The sequence below is a fragment of the Hemiscyllium ocellatum genome, unplaced genomic scaffold (assembly GCF_020745735.1).
Source record: "Hemiscyllium ocellatum isolate sHemOce1 unplaced genomic scaffold, sHemOce1.pat.X.cur. scaffold_1758_pat_ctg1, whole genome shotgun sequence".
In the NCBI taxonomy this organism is placed as follows: Eukaryota; Metazoa; Chordata; class Chondrichthyes; order Orectolobiformes; family Hemiscylliidae; genus Hemiscyllium; species Hemiscyllium ocellatum.
Genome location: NW_026867870.1, coordinates 2,501 through 23,211, shown reverse-complemented (window position 1 = coordinate 23,211; position 20,711 = coordinate 2,501). Strand labels below are relative to the sequence as shown.

At 51.8% G+C, this 20,711-nt stretch overlaps 12 non-coding genes across 12 annotated transcripts; all 12 read left to right on the top strand.

The window, feature by feature from the left end:
- Nucleotides 1–1,327: 1,327 nt before the first annotated feature.
- LOC132810469 (5S ribosomal RNA) lies at nucleotides 1,328–1,446 on the top strand. The gene has a single exon (XR_009642849.1). It is a non-coding gene; the product is annotated as a 5S ribosomal RNA (ribosomal RNA).
- A 1,531-nt stretch (nucleotides 1,447–2,977) lies between these two features.
- LOC132810458 (5S ribosomal RNA) lies at nucleotides 2,978–3,096 on the top strand. The gene has a single exon (XR_009642838.1). It is a non-coding gene; the product is annotated as a 5S ribosomal RNA (ribosomal RNA).
- Nucleotides 3,097–4,634: 1,538 nt separating this feature from the next.
- On the top strand, nucleotides 4,635–4,753 carry LOC132810492 (5S ribosomal RNA). The gene has a single exon (XR_009642872.1). It is a non-coding gene; the product is annotated as a 5S ribosomal RNA (ribosomal RNA).
- A 1,529-nt stretch (nucleotides 4,754–6,282) lies between these two features.
- On the top strand, nucleotides 6,283–6,400 carry LOC132810440 (5S ribosomal RNA). The gene has a single exon (XR_009642821.1). It is a non-coding gene; the product is annotated as a 5S ribosomal RNA (ribosomal RNA).
- A 1,536-nt stretch (nucleotides 6,401–7,936) lies between these two features.
- LOC132810439 (5S ribosomal RNA) lies at nucleotides 7,937–8,055 on the top strand. Its single transcript, XR_009642820.1, has one exon. It is a non-coding gene; the product is annotated as a 5S ribosomal RNA (ribosomal RNA).
- Nucleotides 8,056–9,574: 1,519 nt separating this feature from the next.
- On the top strand, nucleotides 9,575–9,692 carry LOC132810497 (5S ribosomal RNA). Its single transcript, XR_009642876.1, has one exon. It is a non-coding gene; the product is annotated as a 5S ribosomal RNA (ribosomal RNA).
- Nucleotides 9,693–11,222: 1,530 nt separating this feature from the next.
- LOC132810493 (5S ribosomal RNA) lies at nucleotides 11,223–11,341 on the top strand. The gene has a single exon (XR_009642873.1). It is a non-coding gene; the product is annotated as a 5S ribosomal RNA (ribosomal RNA).
- Nucleotides 11,342–12,874: 1,533 nt separating this feature from the next.
- Nucleotides 12,875–12,993, top strand: LOC132810495 (5S ribosomal RNA). Its single transcript, XR_009642875.1, has one exon. It is a non-coding gene; the product is annotated as a 5S ribosomal RNA (ribosomal RNA).
- Nucleotides 12,994–14,518: 1,525 nt separating this feature from the next.
- Nucleotides 14,519–14,636, top strand: LOC132810443 (5S ribosomal RNA). Its single transcript, XR_009642824.1, has one exon. It is a non-coding gene; the product is annotated as a 5S ribosomal RNA (ribosomal RNA).
- A 1,522-nt stretch (nucleotides 14,637–16,158) lies between these two features.
- Nucleotides 16,159–16,276, top strand: LOC132810447 (5S ribosomal RNA). The gene has a single exon (XR_009642828.1). It is a non-coding gene; the product is annotated as a 5S ribosomal RNA (ribosomal RNA).
- A 1,525-nt stretch (nucleotides 16,277–17,801) lies between these two features.
- Nucleotides 17,802–17,919, top strand: LOC132810446 (5S ribosomal RNA). The gene has a single exon (XR_009642827.1). It is a non-coding gene; the product is annotated as a 5S ribosomal RNA (ribosomal RNA).
- Nucleotides 17,920–19,444: 1,525 nt separating this feature from the next.
- On the top strand, nucleotides 19,445–19,562 carry LOC132810441 (5S ribosomal RNA). Its single transcript, XR_009642822.1, has one exon. It is a non-coding gene; the product is annotated as a 5S ribosomal RNA (ribosomal RNA).
- Nucleotides 19,563–20,711: the final 1,149 nt, after the last annotated feature.

Genomic DNA, 20,711 nt, shown 5'->3' with positions numbered 1-20,711 from the left:
CGCTGTCTGCGGGTGGCAGTCAGGAAAGGAGGACAATAGGTGCAGGAGTTGGCCATTCTGCCTTTCGAGCCTGCACCACCATTCAATATGATCATGGCTGATCATCCTTAATCAGTATCCTGTTCCTGCCTTATCTCCGTAACCCTTGATTCCACTATCCTTGAGAGCTCTATGCAACTCTTTCTTAAATGAATCCAGAGACTGGGCCTCCACTGCCCTCTGGGGCAGAGCATTCCACACAGCCACCACTCTCTGGGTGAAGAAGTTTCTCCTCATCTCTGTCCTAAATGGTCTACCCCGTATTTTTAAGCAGTGTCCTCTGTTTCGGCACTCACCCAGCAGCGGAAACATGTTTCCTGCCGCCAGAGTGTCCAATCCTTTGATGATCTGAAATGTCTCAATCAGATCCCCTCTCAGTCTTCTAAACTCGAGGGTACACACAAGCCCAGTCGCTCCAGTCTTTCAGTGTAAGGTAATCCCGCCAGTCCAGGAATTGACCTGGTGAACCTACGCTGCATTCCCTCAATAGCCAGAATCAAATCTGGAGAGCAGAACTGCACACAGTACTCCAGGTGTGGTCTCACCAGGGCCCTGTACAGCTGCAAAAGAACCTCTTTGCTTCTATACTCCATCCCTCTTGTTATGAAGGCCAGCATGCTATTAGCCTTCTTCACTACCTGCTGTACCTGCATGCTTACCTTCATTGAGTGGTGTACAGGAACCCCCAGATCTCTCTGTCCTGCCCCTTGACCTAAATTGATTCCATTTAGGTAGTAATCTGCCTTCCACCAAAGTGGGTAACCATTGATTTATCCACATTAAATTGCATCTGGCCACTCACCTAACTTGTCCAGGTCACCCTGTAATCTGCTAACATCCTGATGACATTTCACCCTGCCAGCCAGCTTAGTATCATCAGCAAATTTGCTAATGTTATGGCTAATAGCATCTTGTAGATGGTTAAGATATATGGTAAAAAGCTGCGGTGCCAGTAGTGATCCCTGCGGTACCCCCCTGGCCACTGCCTGCCATTGGGAAAGGGAGGCGTGGAGGAGTGCGGAAGGATGAGAGAATGCAGGCTGCAGCCTGATGAAGCAGGGGGAGGGCTTGCAGTTGGCCTGCGTGGGGATGTGGGAGACTACAGGAGCCTGGTGGGCAAGGGCTGGCTGAAAGGCAGCTGGAGGGACGGAGGGAGGGAAGCACGCACAGAGGAGGAAGAGCAAAGAGAAAAGAGAAAAAAAAAACAAAGGGGATAAAGAGAAAGAGCAGCAAAGAAAATGTGGCTGGCCAGCACGCCTTGAAGTAGGGAGAAAAGGAAGGGGCCGGTGCCTACGGCCATACTAGTCTGAAAACGCCCGATCTCGTCTGATCTCGGAAGCTAAGCAGACTCAGGCCTGGTTAGTACTTGGATGGGAGACCGCCTGGGAATACCAGGTGCAGTAGGCTTTTTCCGCCAGCAGGGGCTGCTCAAGTCACCCCTCTGCACTTGTGTTGTGCCACGCAATGGAGCGGCAGGTTATTTTGCTGCTGCTGCTGCTGCTGCTGCTGTGCCGGCCATCAGTCGCCTGCAGGCACCAGACAGGGAGGGGAGGAGAGCGGAGCGCTGCCGAAATCAGCGAGAAAGACGGAAAGAAAGGGATTGGGGCTGCACGCTGTCTGCGGGTGGCAGTCAGGAAAGGAGGACAATAGGTGCAGGAGTTGGCCATTCTGCCTTTCGAGCCTGCACCACCATTCAATATGATCATGGCTGATCATCCTTAATCAGTATCCTGTTCCTGCCTTATCTCCGTAACCCTTGATTCCACTATCCTTGAGAGCTCTATGCAACTCTTTCTTAAATGAATCCAGAGACTGGGCCTCCACTGCCCTCTGGGGCAGAGCATTCCACACAGCCACCACTCTCTGGGTGAAGAAGTTTCTCCTCATCTCTGTCCTAAATGGTCTACCCCGTATTTTTAAGCAGTGTCCTCTGTTTCGGCACTCACCCAGCAGCGGAAACATGTTTCCTGCCGCCAGAGTGTCCAATCCTTTGATGATCTGAAATGTCTCAATCAGATCCCCTCTCAGTCTTCTAAACTCGAGGGTACACACAAGCCCAGTCGCTCCAGTCTTTCAGTGTAAGGTAATCCCGCCAGTCCAGGAATTGACCTGGTGAACCTACGCTGCATTCCCTCAATAGCCAGAATCAAATCTGGAGAGCAGAACTGCACACAGTACTCCAGGTGTGGTCTCACCAGGGCCCTGTACAGCTGCAAAAGAACCTCTTTGCTTCTATACTCCATCCCTCTTGTTATGAAGGCCAGCATGCTATTAGCCTTCTTCACTACCTGCTGTACCTGCATGCTTACCTTCATTGAGTGGTGTACAGGAACCCCCAGATCTCTCTGTCCTGCCCCTTGACCTAAATTGATTCCATTTAGGTAGTAATCTGCCTTGCACCAAAGTGGGTAACCATTGATTTATCCACATTAAATTGCATCTGGCCACTCACCTAACTTGTCCAGGTCACCCTGTAATCTGCTAACATCCTGATGACATTTCACCCTGCCAGCCAGCTTAGTATCATCAGCAAATTTGCTAATGTTATGGCTAATAGCATCTTGTAGATGGTTAAGATATATGGTAAAAAGCTGCGGTGCCAGTAGTGATCCCTGCGGTACCCCCCTGGCCACTGCCTGCCATTGGGAAAGGGAGGCGTGGAGGAGTGCGGAAGGATGAGAGAATGCAGGCTGCAGCCTGATGAAGCAGGGGGAGGGCTTGCAGTTGGCCTGCGTGGGGATGTGGGAGACTACAGGAGCCTGGTGGGCAAGGGCTGGCTGAAAGGCAGCTGGAGGGACGGAGGGAGGGAAGCACGCACAGAGGAGGAAGAGCAAAGAGAAAAGAGAAAAAAAAAACAAAGGGGATAAAGAGAAAGAGCAGCAAAGAAAATGTGGCTGGCCAGCACGCCTTGAAGTAGGGAGAAAAGGAAGGGGCCGGTGCCTACGGCCATACTAGTCTGAAAACGCCCGATCTCGTCTGATCTCGGAAGCTAAGCAGACTCAGGCCTGGTTAGTACTTGGATGGGAGACCGCCTGGGAATACCAGGTGCAGTAGGCTTTTTCCGCCAGCAGGGGCTGCTCAAGTCACCCCTCTGCACTTGTGTTGTGCCACGCAATGGAGCGGCAGGTTATTTTTGCTGCTGCTGCTGCTGCTGCTGCTGCTGCTGTGCCGGCCATCAGTCGCCTGCAGGCACCAGACAGGGAGGGGAGGAGAGCGGAGCGCTGCCGAAATCAGCGAGAAAGACGGAAAGAAAGGGATTGGGGCTGCACGCTGTCTGCGGGTGGCAGTCAGGAAAGGAGGACAATAGGTGCAGGAGTTGGCCATTCTGCCTTTCGAGCCTGCACCACCATTCAATATGATCATGGCTGATCATCCTTAATCAGTATCCTGTTCCTGCCTTATCTCCGTAACCCTTGATTCCACTATCCTTGAGAGCTCTATGCAACTCTTTCTTAAATGAATCCAGAGACTGGGCCTCCACTGCCCTCTGGGGCAGAGCATTCCACACAGCCACCACTCTCTGGGTGAAGAAGTTTCTCCTCATCTCTGTCCTAAATGGTCTACCCCGTATTTTTAAGCAGTGTCCTCTGTTTCGGCACTCACCCAGCAGCGGAAACATGTTTCCTGCCGCCAGAGTGTCCAATCCTTTGATGATCTGAAATGTCTCAATCAGATCCCCTCTCAGTCTTCTAAACTCGAGGGTACACACAAGCCCAGTCGCTCCAGTCTTTCAGTGTAAGGTAATCCCCGCCAGTCCAGGAATTGACCTGGTGAACCTACGCTGCATTCCCTCAATAGCCAGAATCAAATCTGGAGAGCAGAACTGCACACAGTACTCCAGGTGTGGTCTCACCAGGGCCCTGTACAGCTGCAAAAGAACCTCTTTGCTTCTATACTCCATCCCTCTTGTTATGAAGGCCAGCATGCTATTAGCCTTCTTCACTACCTGCTGTACCTGCATGCTTACCTTCATTGAGTGGTGTACAGGAACCCCCAGATCTCTCTGTCCTGCCCCTTGACCTAAATTGATTCCATTTAGGTAGTAATCTGCCTTCCACCAAAGTGGGTAACCATTGATTTATCCACATTAAATTGCATCTGGCCACTCACCTAACTTGTCCAGGTCACCCTGTAATCTGCTAACATCCTGATGACATTTCACCCTGCCAGCCAGCTTAGTATCATCAGCAAATTTGCTAATGTTATGGCTAATAGCATCTTGTAGATGGTTAAGATATATGGTAAAAAGCTGCGGTGCCAGTAGTGATCCCTGCGGTACCCCCTGGCCACTGCCTGCCATTGGGAAAGGGAGGCGTGGAGGAGTGCGGAAGGATGAGAGAATGCAGGCTGCAGCCTTATGAAGCAGGGGGAGGGCTTGCAGTTGGCCTGCGTGGGGATGTGGGAGACTACAGGAGCCTGGTGGGCAAGGGCTGGCTGAAAGGCAGCTGGAGGGACGGAGGGAGGGAAGCACGCACAGAGGAGGAAGAGCAAAGAGAAAAGAGAAAAAAAAAACAAAGGGGATAAAGAGAAAGAGCAGCAAAGAAAATGTGGCTGGCCAGCACGCCTTGAAGTAGGGAGAAAAGGAAGGGGCCGGTGCCTACGGCCATACTTGTCTGAAAACGCCCGATCTCGTCTGATCTCGGAAGCTAAGCAGACTCAGGCCTGGTTAGTACTTGGATGGGAGACCGCCTGGGAATACCAGGTGCAGTAGGCTTTTTCCGCCAGCAGGGGCTGCTCAAGTCACCCCTCTGCACTTGTGTTGTGCCACGCAATGGAGCGGCAGGTTATTTTTGCTGCTGCTGCTGCTGCTGCGTGCCGGCCATCAGTCGCCTGCAGGCACCAGACAGGGAGGGGAGGAGAGCGGAGCGCTGCCGAAATCAGCGAGAAAGACGGAAAGAAAGGGATTGGGGCTGCACGCTGTCTGCGGGTGGCAGTCAGGAAAGGAGGACAATAGGTGCAGGAGTTGGCCATTCTGCCTTTCGAGCCTGCACCACCATTCAATATGATCATGGCTGATCATCCTTAATCAGTATCCTGTTCCTGCCTTATCTCCGTAACCCTTGATTCCACTATCCTTGAGAGCTCTATGCAACTCTTTCTTAAATGAATCCAGAGACTGGGCCTCCACTGCCCTCTGGGGCAGAGCATTCCACACAGCCACCACTCTCTGGGTGAAGAAGTTTCTCCTCATCTCTGTCCTAAATGGTCTACCCCGTATTTTTAAGCAGTGTCCTCTGTTTCGGCACTCACCCAGCAGCGGAAACATGTTTCCTGCCGCCAGAGTGTCCAATCCTTTGATGATCTGAAATGTCTCAATCAGATCCCCTCTCAGTCTTCTAAACTCGAGGGTACACACAAGCCCAGTCGCTCCAGTCTTTCAGTGTAAGGTAATCCCGCCAGTCCAGGAATTGACCTGGTGAACCTACGCTGCATTCCCTCAATAGCCAGAATCAAATCTGGAGAGCAGAACTGCACACAGTACTCCAGGTGTGGTCTCACCAGGGCCCTGTACAGCTGCAAAAGAACCTCTTTGCTTCTATACTCCATCCCTCTTGTTATGAAGGCCAGCATGCTATTAGCCTTCTTCACTACCTGCTGTACCTGCATGCTTACCTTCATTGAGTGGTGTACAGGAACCCCCAGATCTCTCTGTCCTGCCCCTTGACCTAAATTGATTCCATTTAGGTAGTAATCTGCCTTCCACCAAAGTGGGTAACCATTGATTTATCCACATTAAATTGCATCTGGCCACTCACCTAACTTGTCCAGGTCACCCTGTAATCTGCTAACATCCTGATGACATTTCACCCTGCCAGCCAGCTTAGTATCATCAGCAAATTTGCTAATGTTATGGCTAATAGCATCTTGTAGATGGTTAAGATATATGGTAAAAAGCTGCGGTGCCAGTAGTGATCCCTGCGGTACCCCCCCTGGCCACTGCCTGCCATTGGGAAAGGGAGGCGTGGAGGAGTGCGGAAGGATGAGAGAATGCAGGCTGCAGCCTGATGAAGCAGGGGGAGGGCTTGCAGTTGGCCTGCGTGGGGATGTGGGAGACTACAGGAGCCTGGTGGGCAAGGGCTGGCTGAAAGGCAGCTGGAGGGACGGAGGGAGGGAAGCACGCACAGAGGAGGAAGAGCAAAGAGAAAAGAGAAAAAAAAAACAAAGGGGATAAAGAGAAAGAGCAGCAAAGAAAATGTGGCTGGCCAGCACGCCTTGAAGTAGGGAGAAAAGGAAGGGGCCGGTGCCTACGGCCATACTAGTCTGAAAACGCCGATCTCGTCTGATCTCGGAAGCTAAGCAGACTCAGGCCTGGTTAGTACTTGGATGGGAGACCGCCTGGGAATACCAGGTGCAGTAGGCTTTTTCCGCCAGCAGGGGCTGCTCAAGTCACCCCTCTGCACTTGTGTTGTGCCACGCAATGGAGCGGCAGGTTATTTTTGCTGCTGCTGCTGCTGCTGCTGCTGCTGTGCCGGCCATCAGTCGCCTGCAGGCACCAGACAGGGAGGGGAGGAGAGCGGAGCGCTGCCGAAATCAGCGAGAAAGACGGAAAGAAAGGGATTGGGGCTGCACGCTGTCTGCGGGTGGCAGTCAGGAAAGGAGGACAATAGGTGCAGGAGTTGGCCATTCTGCCTTTCGAGCCTGCACCACCATTCAATATGATCATGGCTGATCATCCTTAATCAGTATCCTGTTCCTGCCTTATCTCCGTAACCCTTGATTCCACTATCCTTGAGAGCTCTATGCAACTCTTTCTTAAATGAATCCAGAGACTGGGCCTCCACTGCCCTCTGGGGCAGAGCATTCCACACAGCCACCACTCTCTGGGTGAAGAAGTTTCTCCTCATCTCTGTCCTAAATGGTCTACCCCGTATTTTTAAGCAGTGTCCTCTGTTTCGGCACTCACCCAGCAGCGGAAACATGTTTCCTGCCGCCAGAGTGTCCAATCCTTTGATGATCTGAAATGTCTCAATCAGATCCCCTCTCAGTCTTCTAAACTCGAGGGTACACACAAGCCCAGTCGCTCCAGTCTTTCAGTGTAAGGTAATCCCGCCAGTCCAGGAATTGACCTGGTGAACCTACGCTGCATTCCCTCAATAGCCAGAATCAAATCTGGAGAGCAGAACTGCACACAGTACTCCAGGTGTGGTCTCACCAGGGCCCTGTACAGCTGCAAAAGAACCTCTTTGCTTCTATACTCCATCCCTCTTGTTATGAAGGCCAGCATGCTATTAGCCTTCTTCACTACCTGCTGTACCTGCATGCTTACCTTCATTGAGTGGTGTACAGGAACCCCCAGATCTCTCTGTCCTGCCCCTTGACCTAAATTGATTCCATTTAGGTAGTAATCTGCCTTCCACCAAAGTGGGTAACCATTGATTTATCCACATTAAATTGCATCTGGCCACTCACCTAACTTGTCCAGGTCACCCTGTAATCTGCTAACATCCTGATGACATTTCACCCTGCCAGCCAGCTTAGTATCATCAGCAAATTTGCTAATGTTATGGCTAATAGCATCTTGTAGATGGTTAAGATATATGGTAAAAAGCTGCGGTGCCAGTAGTGATCCCTGCGGTACCCCCCCTGGCCACTGCCTGCCATTGGGAAAGGGAGGCGTGGAGGAGTGCGGAAGGATGAGAGAATGCAGGCTGCAGCCTGATGAAGCAGGGGGAGGGCTTGCAGTTGGCCTGCGTGGGGATGTGGGAGACTACAGGAGCCTGGTGGGCAAGGGCTGGCTGAAAGGCAGCTGGAGGGACGGAGGGAGGGAAGCACGCACAGAGGAGGAAGAGCAAAGAGAAAAGAGAAAAAAAAAACAAAGGGGATAAAAAGAAAGAGCAGCAAAGAAAATGTGGCTGGCCAGCACGCCTTGAAGTAGGGAGAAAAGGAAGGGGCCAGTGCCTACGGCCATACTAGTCTGAAAACGCCCGATCTCGTCTGATCTCGGAAGCTAAGCAGACTCAGGCCTGGTTAGTACTTGGATGGGAGACCGCCTGGGAATACCAGGTGCAGTAGGCTTTTTCCGCCAGCAGGGGCTGCTCAAGTCACCCCTCTGCACTTGTGTGTGCCACGCAATGGAGCGGCAGGTTATTTTTGTTGCTGCTGCTGCTGCTGCTGCTGCTGCCGGCCATCAGTCGCCTGCAGGCACCAGACAGGGAGGGGAGGAGAGCGGAGCGCTGCCGAAATCAGCGAGAAAGACGGAAAGAAAGGGATTGGGCTGCACGCTGTCTGCGGGTGGCAGTCAGGAAAGGAGGACAATAGGTGCAGGAGTTGGCCTTTCTGCCTTTCGAGCCTGCACCACCATTCAATATGATCATGGCTGATCATCCTTTAATCAGTATCCTGTTCCTGCCTTATCTCCGTAACCCTTGATTCCACTATCCTTGAGAGCTCTATGCAACTCTTTCTTAAATGAATCCAGAGACTGGGCCTCCACTGCCCTCTGGGCAGAGCATTCCACACAGCCACCACTCTCTGGGTGAAGAAGTTTCTCCTCATCTCTGTCCTAAATGGTCTACCCCGTATTTTTAAGCAGTGTCCTCTGTTTCGGCACTCACCCAGCAGCGGAAACATGTTTCCTGCCGCCAGAGTGTCCAATCCTTTGATGATCTGAAATGTCTCAATCAGATCCCCTCTCAGTCTTCTAAACTCGAGGGTACACACAAGCCCAGTCGCTCCAGTCTTTCAGTGTAAGGTAATCCCGCCAGTCCAGGAATTGCCCTGTGAACCTACGCTGCATTCCCTCAATAGCCAGAATCAAATCTGGAGAGCAGAACTGCACACAGTACTCCAGGTGTGGTCTCACCAGGGCCCTGTACAGCTGCAAAAGAACCTCTTTGCTTCTATACTCCATCCCTCTTGTTATGAAGGCCAGCATGCTATTAGCCTTCTTCACTACCTGTACCTGCATGCTTACCTTCATTGAGTGGTGTACAGGAACCCCCAGATCTCTCTGTCCTGCCCCTTGACCTAAATTGATTCCATTTAGGTAGTAATCTGCCTTCACCAAAGTGGGTAACCATTGATTATCCACATTAAATTGCATCTGGCCACTCACCTAACTTGTCCAGGTCACCCTGTAATCTGCTAACATCCTGATGACATTTCACCCTGCCAGCCAGCTTAGTATCATCAGCAAATTTGCTAATGTTATGGCTAATAGCATCTTGTAGATGGTTAAGATATATGGTAAAAGCTGCGGTGCCAGTAGTGATCCCTGCGGTACCCCCTGGCCACTGCCTGCCATTGGGAAAGGGAGGCGGGGAGGAGTGCGGAAGGATGAGAGAATGCAGGCTGCAGCCTGATGAAGCAGGGGGAGGGCTTGCAGTTGGCCTGCGTGGGGATGTGGAGACTACAGGAGCCTGGTGGGCAAGGGCTGGCTGAAAGGCAGCTGGGGGGACGGAGGGAGGGAAGCACGCACAGAGGAGGAAGAGCAAAGAGAAAGAGAAAAAAAAAAAAGGGGATAAAGAGAAAGAGCAGCAAAGAAAATGTGGCTGGCCAGCACGCCTTGAAGTAGGGAGAAAAGGAAGGGGCCCGTGCCTACGGCCATACTAGTCTGAAAACGCCGATCTCGTCTGATCTCGGAAGCTAAGCAGACTCAGGCCTGGTTAGTACTTGGATGGGAGACCGCCTGGGAATACCAGGTGCAGTAGGCTTTTTTCCGCCAGCAGGGGCTGCTCAAGTCACCCCTCTGCACTTGTGTTGTGCCACGCAATGGAGCGGCAGGTTATTTTGCTGCTGCTGCTGCTGCTGCTGCTGCTGCTGTGCCGGCCATCAGTCGCCTGCAGGCACCAGACAGGGAGGGAGGAGAGCGGAGCGCTGCCGAAATCAGCGAGAAAGACGGAAAGAAAGGATTGGGGCTGCACGCTGTCTGCGGGTGGCAGTCAGGAAAGGAGGACAATAGGTGCAGGAGTGGCCATTCTGCCTTTCGAGCCTGCACCACCATTCAATATGATCATGGCTGATCATCCTTAATCAGTATCCTGTTTCCTGCCTTATCTCCGTAACCCTTGATTCCACTATCCTTGAGAGCTCTATGCAACTCTTTCTTAAATGAATCCAGAGACTGGGCCCCCACTGCCTCTGGGGCAGAGCATTCCACACAGCCACCACTCTCTGGGTGAAGAAGTTTCTCCTCATCTCTGTCCTAAATGGTCTACCCCGTATTTTTAAGCAGTGTCCTCTGTTTCGGCACTCACCCAGCAGCGGAAACATGTTTCCTGCCGCCAGAGTGTCCAATCCTTTGATGATCTGAAATGTCTCAATCAGATCCCCTCTCAGTCTTCTAAACTCGAGGGTACACACAAGCCCAGTCGCTCCAGTCTTTCAGTGTAAGGTAATCCCGCCAGTCCAGGAATTGACCTGGTGAACCTACGCTGCATTCCCTCAATAGCCAGAATCAAATCTGGAGAGCAGAACTGCACACAGTACTCCAGGTGTGGTCTCACCAGGGCCCTGTACAGCTGCAAAAGAACCTCTTTGCTTCTATACTCCATCCCTCTTGTTATGAAGGCCAGCATGCTATTAGCCTTCTTCACTACCTGCTGTACCTGCATGCTTACCTTCATTGAGTGGTGTACAGGAACCCCCAGATCTCTCTGTCCTGCCCCTTGACCTAAATTGATTCCATTTAGGTAGTAATCTGCCTTCCACCAAAGTGGGTAACCATTGATTTATCCACATTAAATTGCATCTGGCCACTCACCTAACTTGTCCAGGTCACCCTGTAATCTGCTAACATCCTGATGACATTTCACCTGCCAGCCAGCTTAGTATCATCAGCAAATTTGCTAATGTTATGGCTAATAGCATCTTGTAGATGGTTAAGATATATGGTAAAAAGCTGCGGTGCAGTAGTGATCCCTGCGGTACCCCCCTGGCCACTGCCTGCCATTGGGAAAGGGAGGCGTGGAGGAGTGCGGAAGGATGAGAGAATGCAGGCTGCAGCCTTATGAAGCAGGGGGAGGGCTTGCAGTTGGCCTGCGTGGGGATGTGGGAGACTACAGGAGCCTGGTGGGCAAGGGCGGCTGAAAGGCAGCTGGAGGGACGGAGGGAGGAAGCACGCACAGAGGAGGAAGAGCAAAGAGAAAAGAGAAAAAAAAACAAAGGGATAAAGAGAAAGAGCAGCAAAGAAAATGTGGCTGGCCAGCACGCCTTGAAGTAGGGGAGAAAAGGAAGGGGCCGGTGCCTACGGCCATACTAGTCTGAAAACGCCTGATCTCGTCTGATCTCGGAAGCTAAGCAGACTCAGGCCTGGTTAGTACTTGGATGGGAGACCGCCTGGGAATACCAGGTGCAGTAGGCTTTTTCCGCCAGCAGGGGCTGCTCAAGTCACCCCTCTGCACTTGTGTTGTGCACGCAATGGAGCGGCAGGTTATTTTTGCTGCTGCTGCTGCTGCTGCTGCTGCTGTGCCGGCCATCAGTCGCCTGCAGGCACCAGACAGGGAGGGGAGGAGAGCGGAGCGCTGCCGAAATCAGCGAGAAAGACGGAAAGAAAGGGATTGGGGCTGCACGCTGTCTGAGGGTGGCAGTCAGGAAAGGAGGACAATAGGTGCAGGAGTTGGCCATTCTGCCTTTCGAGCCTGCACCACCATTCAATATGATCATGGCTGATCATCCTTAATCAGAATCCTGTTCCTGCCTTATCTCCGTAACCCTTGATTCCACTATCCTTGAGAGCTCTATGCAACTCTTTCTTAAATGAATCCAGAGAGACTGGGCCTCCACTGCCCTCTGGGGCAGAGAGCATTCCACACAGCCACCACTCTCTGGGTGAAGAAGTTCTCCTCATCTCTGTCCTAAATGGTCTACCCCGTATTTTTAAGCAGTGTCCTCTGTTTCGGCACTCACCCAGCAGCGGAAACATGTTTCCTGCCGCCAGAGTGTCCAATCCTTTGATGATCTGAAATGTCTCAATCAGATCCCCTCTCAGTCTTCTAAACTCGAGGGTACACACAAGCCCAGTCGCTCCAGTCTTTCAGTGTAAGGTAATCCCGCCAGTCCAGGAATTGACCTGGTGAACCTACGCTGCATTCCCTCAATAGCCAGAATCAAATCTGGAGAGCAGAACTGCACACAGTACCCAGGTGTGGTCTCACCAGGGCCCTGTACAGCTGCAAAAGAACCTCTTTGCTTCTATACTCCATCCCTCTTGTTATGAAGGCCAGCATGCTATTAGCCTTCTTCACTACCTGCTGTACCTGCATGCTTACCTTCATTGAGTGGTGTACAGGAACCCCCAGATCTCTCTGTCCTGCCCCTTGACCTAAATTGATTCCATTTAGGTAGTAATCTGCCTTCCACCAAAGTGGGTAACCATTGATTTATCCACATTAAATTGCATCTGGCCACTCACCTAACTTGTCCAGGTCACCCTGTAATCTGCTAACATCCTGATGACATTTCACCCTGCCAGCCAGCTTAGTATCATCAGCAAATTTTGCTAATGTTATGGCTAATAGCATCTTGTAGATGGTTAAGATATATGGTAAAAAGCTGCGGTGCCAGTAGTGATCCCTGCGGTACCCCCCTGCCACTGCCTGCCATTGGGAAAGGGAGGCGTGGAGGAGTGCGGAAGGATGAGAGAATGCAGGCTGCAGCCTGATGAAGCAGGGGGAGGGCTTGCAGTTGGCCTGCGTGGGGATGTGGGAGACTACAGGAGCCTGGTGGGCAAGGGCTGGCTGAAAGGCAGCTGGAGGACGGAGGGAGGGAAGCACGCACAGAGGAGGAAGAGCAAAGAGAAAGAGAAAAAAAAAACAAAGGGGATAAAGAGAAAGAGCAGCAAGAAAATGTGGCTGGCCAGCACGCCTTGAAGTAGGGAGAAAAGGAAGGGGCCGGTGCCTACGGCCATACTAGTCTGAAAACGCCTGATCTCGTCTGATCTCGGAAACTAAGCAGACTCAGGCCTGGTTAGTACTTGGATGGGAGACCGCCTGGGAATACCAGGTGCAGTAGGCTTTTTCCGCCAGCAGGGCTGCTCAAGTCACCCCCTGCACTTGTGTTGTGCCACGCAATGAGCGGCAGGTTATTTTTGCTGCTGCTGCTGCTGCTGCTGCTGTGCAGGCCATCAGTCGCCTGCAGGCACCAGACAGGGAGGGAGGAGAGCGGAGCGCTGCCGAAATCAGCGAGAAAGACGGAAAGAAAGGGATTGGGGCTGCACGCTGTCTGCGGGTGGCAGTCAGGAAAGGAGGACAATAGGTGCAGGAGTTGGCCATTCTGCCTTTCGAGCCTGCACCACCATTCAATATGATCATGGCTGATCATCCTTAATCAGTATCCTGTTCCTGCCTTATCTCCGTAACCCTTGATTCCACTATCCTTGAAAGCTCTATGCAACTCTTTCTTAAATGAATCCAGAGACTGGCCTCCACTGCCCTCTGGGGCAGAGCATTCCACACAGCCACCACTCTCTGGGTGAAGAAGTTTCTCCTCATCTCTGTCCTAAAATGGTCTACCCCGTATTTTTAAGCAGTGTCCTCTGTTTCGGCACTCACCCAGCAGCGGAAACATGTTTCCTGCCGCCAGAGTGTCCAATCCTTTGATGATCTGAAATGTCTCAATCAGATCCCCTCTCAGTCTTCTAAACTCGAGGGTACACACAAGCCCAGTCGCTCCAGTCTTTCAGTGTAAGTTAATCCCGCCAGTCCAGGAATTGACCTGGTGAACCTACGCTGCATTCCCTCAATAGCCAGAATCAAATCTGGAGAGCAGAACTGCACACAGTACTCCAGGTGTGGTCTCACCAGGGCCCTGTACAGCTGCAAAAGAACCTCTTTTGCTTCTATACTCCATCCCTCTTGTTAGGAAGGCCAGCATGCTATAAGCCTTCTTCACTACCTGCTGTACCTGCATGCTTACCTTCATTGAGTGGTGTACAGGAACCCCCAGATCTCTCTGTCCTGCCCCTTGACCTAAATTGATTCCATTTAGGTAGTAATCTGCCTTCCACCAAAGTGGGTAACATTGATTTATCCACATTAAATTGCATCTGGCCACTCACCTAACTTGTCCAGGTCACCCTGTAATCTGCTAACATCCTGATGACATTTCACCCTGCCAGCCAGCTTAGTATCATCAGCAAATTTGCTAATGTTATGGCTAATAGCATCTTGTAGATGGTTAAGATATATGGTAAAAAGCTGCGGTCCCAGTAGTGATCCCTGCGGTACCCCCCAGGCCACTGCCTGCCATTGGGAAAGGGAGGCGTGGAGGAGTGCGGAAGGATGAGAGAATGCAGGCTGCAGCCTGATGAAGCAGGGGGAGGGCTTGCAGTTGGCCTGCGGGGGATGTGGGAGACTACAGGAGCCTGGAGGGCAAGGGCTGGCTGAAAGGCAGCTGGAGGGACGGAGGGAGGAAGCACGCACAGAGGAGGAAGAGCAAAGAGAAAAGAGAAAAAAAAAACAAAGGGATAAAGAGAAAGAGCAGCAAAGAAAATGTGGCTGGCCAGCACGCCTTGAAGTAGGGAGAAAAGGAAGGGGCCGGTGCCTACGGCCATACTAGTCTGAAAACGCCGATCTCGTCTGATCTCGGAAGCTAAGCAGACTCAGGCCTGGTTAGTACTTGGATGGGAGACTGCCTGGGAATACCAGGTGCAGTAGGCTTTTCCGCCAGCAGGGGCTGCTCAAGTCACCCCTCTGCACTTGTGTTGTGCCACGCAATGGAGCGGCAGGTTATTTTTTGCTGCTGCTGCTGCTGCTGCTGTGCCGGCCATCAGTCGCCTGCAGGCACCAGACAGGGAGGGAGGAGAGCGGAGCGCTGCCGAAATCAGCGAGAAAGACGGAAAGAAAGGGATTGGGCTGCACGCTGTCTGCGAGTGGCAGTCAGGAAAGGAGGACAATAGGTGCAGGAGTTGGCCATTCTGCCTTTCGAGCCTGCACCACCCATTCAATATGATCATGGCTGATCATCCTTAATCAGTATCCTGTTCCTGCCTTATCTCCGTAACCCTTGATTCCACTATCCTTGAGAGCTCTATGCAACTCTTCTTAAATGAATCCAGAGACTGGGCCTCCACTGCCCTCTGGGGCAGAGCATTCCACACAGCCACCACTCTCTGGGTGAAGAAGTTTCTCTCATCTCTGTCCTAAATGGTCTACCCCGTATTTTTAAGCAGTGTCCCCTGTTTCGGCACTCACCCAGCAGCGGAAACATGTTTCCTGCCGCCAGAGTGTCCAATCCTTTGATGATCTGAAATGTCTCAATCAGATCCCCTCTCAGTCTTCTAAACTCGAGGGTACACACAAGCCCAGTCGCTCCAGTCTTTCAGTGTAAGGTAATCCCGCCAGTCCAGGAATTGACCTGGTGACCTACGCTGCATTCCCTCAATAGCCAGAATCAAATCTGGAGAGCAGAACTGCACACAGTACTCCAGGTGTGGTCCACCAGGGCCCTGTACAGCTGCAAAAGACCCTCTTTGCTTCTATACTCCATCCCTCTTGTTATGAAGGCCAGCAGCTATTAGCCTTCTTCACTACCTGCTGTACCTGCATGCTTACCTTCATTGAGTGGTGTACAGGAACCCCCCAGATCTCTCTGTCCTGCCCCTTGACCTAAATTGATTCCATTTAGGTAGTAATCTGCCTTCCACCAAAGTGGGTAACATTGATTTATCCACATTAAATTGCATCTGGCCACTCACCTAACTTGTCCAGGTCACCCTGTAATCTGCTAACATCCTGATGACATTTCACCCTGCCAGCCAGCTTAGTATCATCAGCAAATTTGCTAATGTTATGGCTAATAGCATCTTGTAGATGGTTAAGATATATGGTAAAAAGCTGCGGTGCCAGTAATGATCCCTGCGGTACCCCCCTGGCCACTGCCTGCCATTGGAAAAGGGAGGCGTGGAGGAGTGCGGAAGGATGAGAGAATGCAGGCTGCAGCCTGATGAAGCAGGGGGAGGGCTTGCAGTTGGCCTGCGTGGGGATGTTGGAGACTACAGGAGCCTGGTGGGCAAGGGCTGGCTGAAGGCAGCTGGAGGGACGGAGGGAGGGAAGCACGCACAGAGGAGGAAGATCAAAGAGAAAAGAGAAAAAAAAAACAAAGGGGATAAAGAGAAAGAGCCGCAAAGAAAATGTGGCTGGCCAGCACGCCTTGAAGTAGGGAGAAAAGGAAGGGGCCGGTGCCTACGGCCATACTAGTCTGAAAACGCCGATCTCGTCTGATCTCGGAAGCTAAGCAGACTCAGGCCTGGTTAGTACTGGGATGGGAGACCGCCTGGGAATACCAGGTGCAGTGGCTTTTTCCGCCAGCAGGGGCTGCTCAAGTCACCCCTCTGCACTTGTGTTGTGCCACGCAATGGAGCGTCAGGTTATTTTTGCTGCTGCTGCTGCTGCTGCTGCTGTGCCGGCCATCAGTCGCCTGCAGGCACCAGACAGGGAGGGGAGGAGAGCCGAGCGCTGCCGAAATCAGCGAGAAAGACGGAAAGAAAGGGATTGGGGCTGCACGCTGTCTGCGGGTGGCAGTCAGGAAAGGAGGACAATAGGTGCAGGAGTTGGCCATTCTGCCTTTCGAGCCTGCACCACCAATCAATATGATCATGGCTGATCATCCTTATCAGTATCCTGTTCCTGCCTTATCTCCGTAACCCTTGATTCCACTATCCTTGAGAGCTCTATGCAACTCTTTCTTAAATGAATCCAGAGACTGGGCCTCCACTCCCTCTGGGGCAGAGCATTCCACACAGCCACCACTCTCTGGGTGAAGAAGTTTCTCCTCATCCCTGTCCTAAATGGTCTACCCCGTATTTTTTAAGCAGTGTCCTCTGTTTCGGCACTCACCCAGCAGCGGAAACATGTTTCCTGCCGCCAGAGTGTCCAATCCTTGATGATCTGAAATGTCTCAATCAGATCCCCTCTCAGTCTTCTAAACTCGAGGGTACACACAAGCCCAGTCGCTCCAGTCTTTCAGTGTAAGGTAATCCCTCCAGTCCAGGAATTGACCTGGTGAACCTACGCTGCATTCCCTCAATAGCCAGAATCAAATCTGGAGAGCAGAACTGCACACAGTACTCCGGTGTGGTCTCACCAGGGCCCTGTACAGCTGCAAAAGAACCTCTTTGCTTCTATACTCCATCCCTCTTGTTATGAAGGCCAGCATGCTATTAGCCTTCTTCACTACCTGCTGTACCTGCATGCTTACCTTCATTGAGTGGTGTACAGGAACCCCCAGATCTCTCTGTCCTGCCCCTTGACCTAAATTGATTTCATTTAGGTAGTAATCTGCCTTCCACCAAAGTGGGTAACCATTGATTTATCCACATTAAATTGCATCTGGCCACTCACCTAACTTGTCCAGGTCACCCTGTAATCTGCTAACATCCTGATGACATTTCACCTGCCAGCCAGCTTAGTATCATCAGCAAATTTGCTAATGTTATGGCTAATAGCATCTTGTAGATGGTTAAGATATATGGTAAAAAGCTGCGGTGCCAGTAGTGATCCCTGCGTACCCCCCTGGCCACTGCCTGCCATTGGGAAAGGGAGGCGTGGAGGAGTGCGGAAGGATGAGAGAATGCAGGCTGCAGCCTGATGAAGCAGGGGGAGGGCTTGCAGTTGGCCTGCGTGGGGATGTGGAGACTACAGGAGCCTGGTGGGCAAGGGCTGGCTGAAAGGCAGCTGGAGGGACGGAGGGAGGGAAGCACGCACAGAGGAGGAAGAGCAAAGAGAAAAGAGAAAAAAAAAACAAAGGGATAAAGAGAAAGAGCAGCAAAGAAAATGTGGCTGGCCAGCACGCCTTGAAGTAGGGAGAAAAAGGAAGGGGCCGGTGCCTACGGCATACTAGTCTGAAAACGCCTGATCTCGTCTGATCTCGGAAGCTAAGCAGACTCAGGCCTGGTTAGTACTTGGATGGGAGACCGCCTGGAAATACCAGGTGCAGTAGGCTTTTTTCGCCAGCAGGGGCTGCTCAAGTCACCCCTCTGCACTTGTGTTGTGCCACGCAATGGAGCGGCAGGTTATTTTTGCTGCTGCTGCTGCTGCTGCTGCTGTGCCGGCCATCAGTCGCCTGCAGGCACCAGACAGGGAGGGGAGGAGAGCGGAGCGCTGCCGAAATCAGCGAGAAAGACGGAAAGAAAGGGATTGGGCTGCACGCTGTCTGCGGGTGGCAGTCAGGAAAGGAGGACAATAGGTGCAGGAGTTGGCCATTCTGCCTTTCGAGCCTGCACCACCATTCAATATGATCATGGCTGATCATCCTTAATCAGTATCCTGTTCCTGCCTTATCTCCGTAACCCTTGATTCCACTATCCTTGAGAGCTCTATGCAACTCTTTCTTAAATGAATCCAGAGACTGGGCCTCCACTGCCCTCTGGGGCAGAGCATTCCACACAGCCACCACTCTCTGGGTGAAGAAGTTTCTCCTCATCTCTGTCCTAAATGGTCTACCCCGTATTTTTAAGCAGTGTCCTCTGTTTCGGCACTCACCCAGCAGCGGAAACATGTTTCCTGCCGCCAGAGTGTCAATCCTTTGATGATCTGAAATGTCTCAATCAGATCCCTCTCAGTCTTCTAAACTCGAGGGTACACACAAGCCCAGTCGCTCCAGTCTTTCAGTGTAAGGTAATCCCGCCAGTCCAGGAATTGACCTGGTGAACCTACGCTGCATTCCCTCAATAGCCAGAATCAAATCTGGAGAGCAGACTGCACACAGTACTCCAGGTGTGGTCTCACCAGGCCCTGTACAGCTGCAAAAGAACCTCTTTGCTTCTATACTCCATCCCTCTTGTTATGAAGGCCAGCATGCTATTAGCCTTCTTCACTACCTGCTGTACCTGCATGCTTACCTTCATTGAGTGGTGTACAGGAACCCCCAGATCTCTCTGTCCTGCCCCTTGACCTAAATTGATTCCATTTAGGTAGTAATCTGCCTTCCACCAAAGTGGGTAAACATTGATTTATCCACATTAAATTGCATCTGGCCACTCACCTACCTTGTCCAGGTCACCCTGTAATCTGCTAACATCCTGATGACATTTCACCCTGCCAGCCAGCTTAGTATCATCAGCAAATTTGCTAATGTTATGGCTAATAGCATCTTGTAGATGGTTAAGATATATGGTAAAAAGCTGCGGTGCCAGTAGTGATCCCTGCTGTACCCCCCTGGCCACTGCCTGCCATTGGGAAAGGGAGGCGTGGAGGAGTGGGGAAGGATGAGAGAATGCAGGCTGCAGCCTGATGAAGCAGGGGGAGGGCTTGCAGTTGGCCTGCGTGGGGATGTGGGAGACTACAGGAGCCTGGTGGGCAAGGGCTGGCTGAAAGGCAGCTGGAGGACGGAGGGAGGGAAGCACGCACAGAGGAGGAAGAGCAAAGAGAAAAGAGAAAAAAAAAACAAAAGGGATAAAGAGAAAGAGCAGCAAAGAAATGTGGCTGGCCAGCACGCCTTGAAGTAGGGAGAAAAGGAAGGGGCCGGTGCCTACGGCCATACTAGTCTGAAAACGCCCGATCTCGTCTGATCTCGGAAGCTAAGCAGACTCAGTCCTGGTTAGTACTTGGATGGGAGACCGCCTGGGAATACAGGTGCAGTAGGCTTTTTCCGCCAGCAGGGGCTGCTCAAGTCACCCCTCTGCACTTGTGTTGTGCCACGCAATGAGCGGCAGGTTATTTTTGCTGCTGCTGCTGCTGTGCCGGCCATCAGTCGCCTGCAGGCACCAGACAGGGAGGGGAGGAGAGCGGAGCGCTGCCGAAATCAGCGAGAAAGACGGAAAGAAAGGGATTGGGGCTGCACGCTGTCTGCGGGTGGCAGTCAGGAAAGGAGGACAATAGGTGCAGGAGTTGGCCATTCTGCCTTTCGAGCCTGCACCACCATTCAATATGATCATGGCTGATCATCCTTAATCAGTATCCGTTCCTGCCTTATCTCCGTAACCTTGATTCCACTATCCTTGAGAGCTCTATGCAACTCTTTCTTAAATGAATCCCAGAGACTGGGCCTCCACTGCCTCCGGGGCAGAGCATTCCACACAGCCACCACTCCTGGGTGAAGAAGTTTCTCCTCATCTCTGTCCTAAATGGTCTACCCCGTATTTTTAAGCAGTGTCCTCTGTTTCGGCACTCACCCAGCAGCGGAAACATGTTTCCTGCCGCCAGAGTGTCCAATCCTTTGATGATCTGAAATGTCACAATCAGATCCCCTCTCAGTCTTCTAAACTCGAGGGTACACACAAGCCCAGTCGCTCCAGTCTTTCAGTGTAAGGTAATCCCGCCAGTCCAGGAATTGACCTGGTGAACCTACGCTGCATTCCCTCAATAGCCAGAATCAAATCTGGAGAGCAGAACTGCACACAGTACTCCAGGTGTGGTCTCACCAGGGCCCTGTACAGCTGCAAAAGAACCTCTTTGCTTCTATACTCCATCCCTCTTGTTATGAAGGACAGCATGCTATTAGCCTTCTTCACACCTGCTGTACCTGCATGCTTACCTTCATGAGTGGTGTACAGGAACCCCCAGATCTCTCTGTCCTGCCCCTTGAGCTAAATTGATTCCATTTAGGTAGTAATCTGCCTTGCACCAAAGTGGGTAACCATTGATTTATCCACATTAAATTGCATCTGGCCACTCACCTAACTTGTCCAGGTCACCCTGTAATCTGCTAACATCCTGATGACATTTCACCCTGCCAGCCAGCTTAGTATCATCAGCAAATTTGCTAATGTTATGGCTAATAGCATCTTGTAGATG